General features: G+C 42.3%; 2 pseudogenes; one reads left to right on the top strand and one right to left on the bottom strand.

Moving 5' to 3' along the window:
* Positions 1-2,155: 2,155 nt before the first annotated feature.
* Positions 2,156-2,274, bottom strand: LOC134967110 (5S ribosomal RNA; annotated as a pseudogene).
* A 2,862-nt stretch (positions 2,275-5,136) lies between these two features.
* On the top strand, positions 5,137-5,255 carry LOC134967109 (5S ribosomal RNA; annotated as a pseudogene).
* The last annotated feature ends 380 nt before the right edge of the window (positions 5,256-5,635 follow it).

Genomic DNA, 5,635 nt, shown 5'->3' with positions numbered 1-5,635 from the left:
CTGCGTAACACTGCAGTGCCACTCCTAGATGGGCCAGGTGTTTGTGTCGGCCACTAGTGTCGCTTATCTTACTCACACAGCTACCTCATTGCGCCTCTTTTTTTCTTTGCGTCATGTGCTGTTTGGGGAGGGTTTTTTGGAAGGGACATCCTGCGTGACACTGCAGTGCCACTCCTAGATGGGCCAGGTGTTTGTGTCGGCCACTAGGGTCGCTTAGCTTACTCACACAGCTACCTCATTGCGCCTCTTTTTTTCTTTGCGTCATGTGCTGTTTGGGGAGGGTTTTTTGAAAGGGACATCCTGCGTGAGACACTGCAGTGCCACTCCTAGATGGGCCCGGTGTTTGTGTCGGCCACTAGGGTCGCTTATCTTACTCACACAGCTACCTCATTGCGCCTCTTTTTTTCTTTGCGTCATGTGCTGTTTGGGGAGGGTTTTTTGGAAGGGACATCCTGCGTGACACTGCAGTGCCACTCCTAGATGGGCCAGGTGTTTGTGTCGGCCACTAGGGTCGCTTAGCTTACTCACACAGCTACCTCATTGCGCCTCTTTTTTTCTTCTTTGCGTCATGTGCTGTTTGGGGAGTGTTTTTTGGAAGGGACATCCTGCGTGACACTGCAGTGCCACTCCTAGATGGGCCAGGTGTTTGTGTCGGCCACTAGGGTCGCTTAGCTTACTCACACAGCTACCTCATTGCGCCTCTTTTTTTCTTCTTTGCGTCATGTGCTGTTTGGGGAGTGTTTTTTGGAAGGGACATCCTGCGTGACACTGCAGTGCCACTCCTAGATGGGCCAGGTGTTTGTGTCGGCCACTAGGGTCGCTTAGCTTAGTCATCCAGCGACCTCGGTGCAAATTTTAGGACTAAAAATAATATTGTGAGGTGTGAGGTATTCAGAATAGACTGAAAATGAGTGGAAATTATGGTTTTTGAGGTTAATAATACTTTGGGATCAAAATGACCCCCAAATTCTATGATTTAAGCTGTTTTTTAGTGTTTTTTGAAAAAAACACCCGAATCCAAAACACACCCGAATCCGACAAAAAAAATTCGGTGAGGTTTTGCCAAAACGCGGTCGAACCCAAAACACGGCTGCGGAATCGAACCCAAAACCAAAACACAAAACCCGAAAAATTTCAAGTGCACATCTCTAATATGCTCCTCTTTGTAAGCAACCCTTTGGCTTCAATTCCAGCTCTTTTTGACACCATTTCTAGATTTGGCTCTTTTGCTGGTTACCGAATAAACATAAATAAGTCTGAATTATTACCTATAGACCCTCTAGCAGGCTCTACAGACCTCTCTGCAATTACGTCCCAACTTAAACTAAATACAAGTAAATTAAAATATTTGGGAATTCACATTCCTTCTCAAATTTCTCAATTGTGTAACTATGCTATAATCGTACAAAAAATAAATACCCAACTAGAGAATTGGATGGATCTTCCACTTTCTATTCTGGGAAGGACTGTTGTGATAAAGTCGATAACTTTCCCTAAACTTGCTTATTTGCCTCAGATGCTCCCCATAGTGATTTCAAGGAAAGACGTTTTGATATGCTCTAGATTGTTCTCTAAATTCATTTGGAAGAATTGGAAACCTCGAATGCCTAAAGCCCGCACATATCCTAATAAACAAAAGGGAGGACTGAGTGTCCCAAATGTCCAAATATTTTCTAGAGCAGCCTTGTTTCGTTATGCAACAGAAAAAGAGAAAAGAAGACTCTTTTGTGGGCGCACTCTTATATGTATGTGTATAGAAGTCTCAGAAGAAACAAATGATAAAAATTATATGCAAATTTTATTAACAACAATCGGTAAAATGGTAGTAGAATATACTGTCAAAATTATCAAAAAGAGGAGGGGGGGTTAGGAAAAGGGGAACACAGAACAACATTTTTTTACAGTGTAAATACTGAGTAATAGTTCTGGACTGCCTGGGTACGAAAATGCAGAAAATAACAGCTGGAGGCCTGAAAAAAATCTCTATAAGAATCCTAGGTAGGTATGTAAATAAAATTATAAGGATATTGGGTTGATGATAAGTCAGCTAGATCTCTTATGAATAATAATAAAGAGACGGATGGGATAGATAAAGATGGAATGAGCAAGATGAATCTGCTGTCAGTGTTAGACGCTGAGCAAAACCGTCCAGGAACTTCTACTAAACTGAGTATTCCTCAAGAGTCTCCCACTTGAGTACTAACCCAGCCCGACACTGCTTAGCTTCCAAGATCGGAAGGATTCGGGCGTTGCCAGTGTGGTATGAAAGTAGAAGAGATATTTGATATCGAAGGCTCGGGAATCACTGATGAGAGTTCACGAAATGGAGAAGAAAAAGAGTAGATATAGATTGGAGAAGAAAATAGGGGATCTGCTGCCAATGTTAGACAGGGATGGTTACCCCTGAATCAGTGGTGAGAGTCCTGAAATTAGAGAAAGTTGGAAAACAAGGGGGGGGGGGGGGGGAAGGGAAGGAACAATGCTGGTCTAAAGTAGTTTAGGAAGGGTTGATGGTCGATAAGCTACTAATTACAGGGTGCTGATGGTACCTGTGATATTAATAATACTTGATGTTGTAGAAAGCAGATTGTAAAAATTGGCAGAAAGTTAGGATGATTTAAACCATGCAAAAACATCTGTTTGATGCTATCAGATTGATATCATTTGTCTCAAAGTGATATCAAGTGGGAATATTCGAAAATAGTAACAACAGTTCTATAATAAATAAATTGGGACTTGTTATGTCTCACTGTTGTCAGAACTGCAGAGATACTTTACATAATAATAATAGTGGAAAATGCTACTATAAATCTTTGCTCCAGGTGGATTTAAGGAAAGGCAGAAAGCAAAGAAGGAAGAAAAAGAAGAAGAAAAACTTGAAAAAATACTGAGCCAATAAATATGTCAGATTTATAACTGAACATAGCTCTGGTAACCCATTATAGCTCAGCAATATCGTATGTCATAAAATAAGGTGCCGCTAAGTGCCGACTGCCTAAGAAACAGATACTTTCATAATCTGATGTAAACAGGTTTTGTGAATAGTATATAAAGCGAGCATCAAAAAATGAATACCAATAGATATACAAGGAATATACTGTAATTGTGCAGATGTTACCCGGAATGGAAGGGGCGATCAGTCACTGGTATGCGGCAAAATGCAGTGTACACAAAGGATGTCCGTATCAGGGTCCAGGCATGTCACAAATGCGGGATACAGTAGTTACTGAGATTACACAGTGTAATACAGCCGCAGAGCAGATCGGTCTACCTGGTCTGTTTCAGAGACGGAGTCTGTCAAAGTCTATTACAGACTGATGATAGAATGTCCAATCCTGTAGTGAGGCGAGCTGCAGCTGTAGGATGTTACATAACTGCAGGGCTGGTGCAGCTGTCTGTGTCCGAGATGTACCAATTGAGGGTGCTGACAGTACCGTGATGATACGAGCTGTAGTTGTAAGATGTTACGTGACTGCAGGGCTGATGCGGCTGCCTGTGTCCGAGATGAAGGAGGAAGGAGCGCAATGTCCAATGTCCCGTCGCGGCAGTGTGTGGCGGCTTGTTGATGTATTCGTGCAATGGGCCATTAACTGCAAGTTCAATTGGGATTCAATGTAATTTAGAACAGCAGTTACATCTGTGCAGCAATCTGAAAATGTAGGACACACCTCCCTTCTGATTGGACACTGACCAGCCCCTTTCAAGATAAAGCCCGCACGATCCCCTCCATGAACAGGAAGTGACCAAGCCCGGTGAACGGGCGAAACGCGTCTTCCGTACCCCACTGCCTCGGGGACAGCCGACTCCGGACAGCCTGAACCTCGAGTAGCTCCTTCTCACTCAGCCGCTACATCAACAAGCCGCCACACACTGCCGCGACGGGACATTGGACATTGCGCTCCTTCCTCCTTCATCTCGGACACAGGCAGCCGCATCAGCCCTGCAGTCACGTAACATCTTACAACTACAGCTCGTATCATCACGGTACTGTCAGCACCCTCAATTGGTACATCTCGGACACAGACAGCTGCACCAGCCCTGCAGTTATGTAACATCCTACAGCTGCAGCTCGCCTCACTACAGGATTGGACATTCTATCATCAGTCTGTAATAGACTTCGACAGACTCCGTCTCTGAAACAGACCAGGTAGACCGATCTGCTCTGCGGCTGTATTACACTGTGTAATCTCAGTAACTACTGTATCCCGCATTCGTGACATGCCTGGACCCTGATACGGACATCCTTTGTGTACACTGCATTTTGCCGCATACCAGTGACTGATCGCCCCTTCCATTCCGGGTAACATCTGCACAATTACAGTATATTCCTTGTATATCTATTGGTATTCATTTTTTGATGCTCGCTTTATATACTATTCACAAAACCTGTTTACATCAGATTATGAAAGTATCTATTTCTTAGGCAGTCGGCACTTAGCGGCACCTTATTTTATGACATACGATATTGCTGAGCTATAATGGGTTACCAGAGCTATGTTCAGTTATAAATCTGACATATTTATTGGCTCAGTATTTTTTCAAGTTTTTCTTCTTCTTTTTCTTCCTTCTTTGCTTTCTGCCTTTCCTTAAATCCACCTGGAGCAAAGATTTATAGTAGCATTTTCCACTATTATTATTATGTAAAGTATCTCTGCAGTTCTGACAACAGTGAGACATAACAAGTCCCAATTTATTTATTATAGAACTGTTGTTACTATTTTCGAATCTTCCCACTTGATATCACTTTGAGACAAATGATATCAATCTGATAGCATCAAACAGATGTTTTTGCATGGTTTTAATCATCCTAACTTTCTGCCAATTTTTACAATCTGCTTTCTACAACATCAAGTATTATTAATATCACAGGTACCATCAGCACCCTGTAATTAGTAGCTTATCGACCATCAACCCTTCCTAAACTACTTTAGACCAGCATTGTTCCTTCCCTCCCCCCCCCTTGTTTTCCAACTTTCTCTAATTTCAGGACTCTCACCACTGATTCAGGGGTAACCATCCCTGTCTAACATTGGCAGCAGATCCCCTATTTTCTTCTCCAATCTATATCTACTCTTTTTCTTCTCCATTTCGTGAACTCTCATCAGTGATTCCCGAGCCTTCGATATCAAATATCTCTTCTACTTTCATACCACACTGGCAACGCCCGAATCCTTCCGATCTTGGAAGCTAAGCAGTGTCGGGCTGGGTTAGTACTCAAGTGGGAGACTCTTGAGGAATACTCAGTTTAGTAGAAGTTCCTGGACGGTTTTGCTCAGCGTCTAACACTGACAGCAGATTCATCTTGCTCATTCCATCTTTATCTATCCCATCCGTCTCTTTATTATTATTCATAAGAGATCTAGCTGACTTATCATCAACCCAATATCCTTATAATTTTATTTACATACCTGCCTAGGATTCTTATAGAGATTTTTTTCAGGCCTCCAGCTGTTATTTTCTGCATTTTCGTACCCAGGCAGTCCAGAACTATTACTCAGTATTTACACTGTAAAAATTTTTTGTTCTGTGTTCCCCTTTTCCTAACCCCCCCTCCTCTTTTTGATAATTTTGACAGTATATTCTACTACCATTTTACCGATTTGTTGTTAATAAAATTTGCATATAATTTTTATCA

This window comes from Pseudophryne corroboree, chromosome 10 (genome assembly GCF_028390025.1).
Source record: "Pseudophryne corroboree isolate aPseCor3 chromosome 10, aPseCor3.hap2, whole genome shotgun sequence".
Lineage (NCBI taxonomy): Eukaryota > Metazoa > Chordata > Amphibia > Anura > Myobatrachidae > Pseudophryne > Pseudophryne corroboree.
The sequence above is the reverse complement of the archived record's forward strand: the minus strand, read 5'-3'. Positions and strand labels throughout refer to the sequence as shown.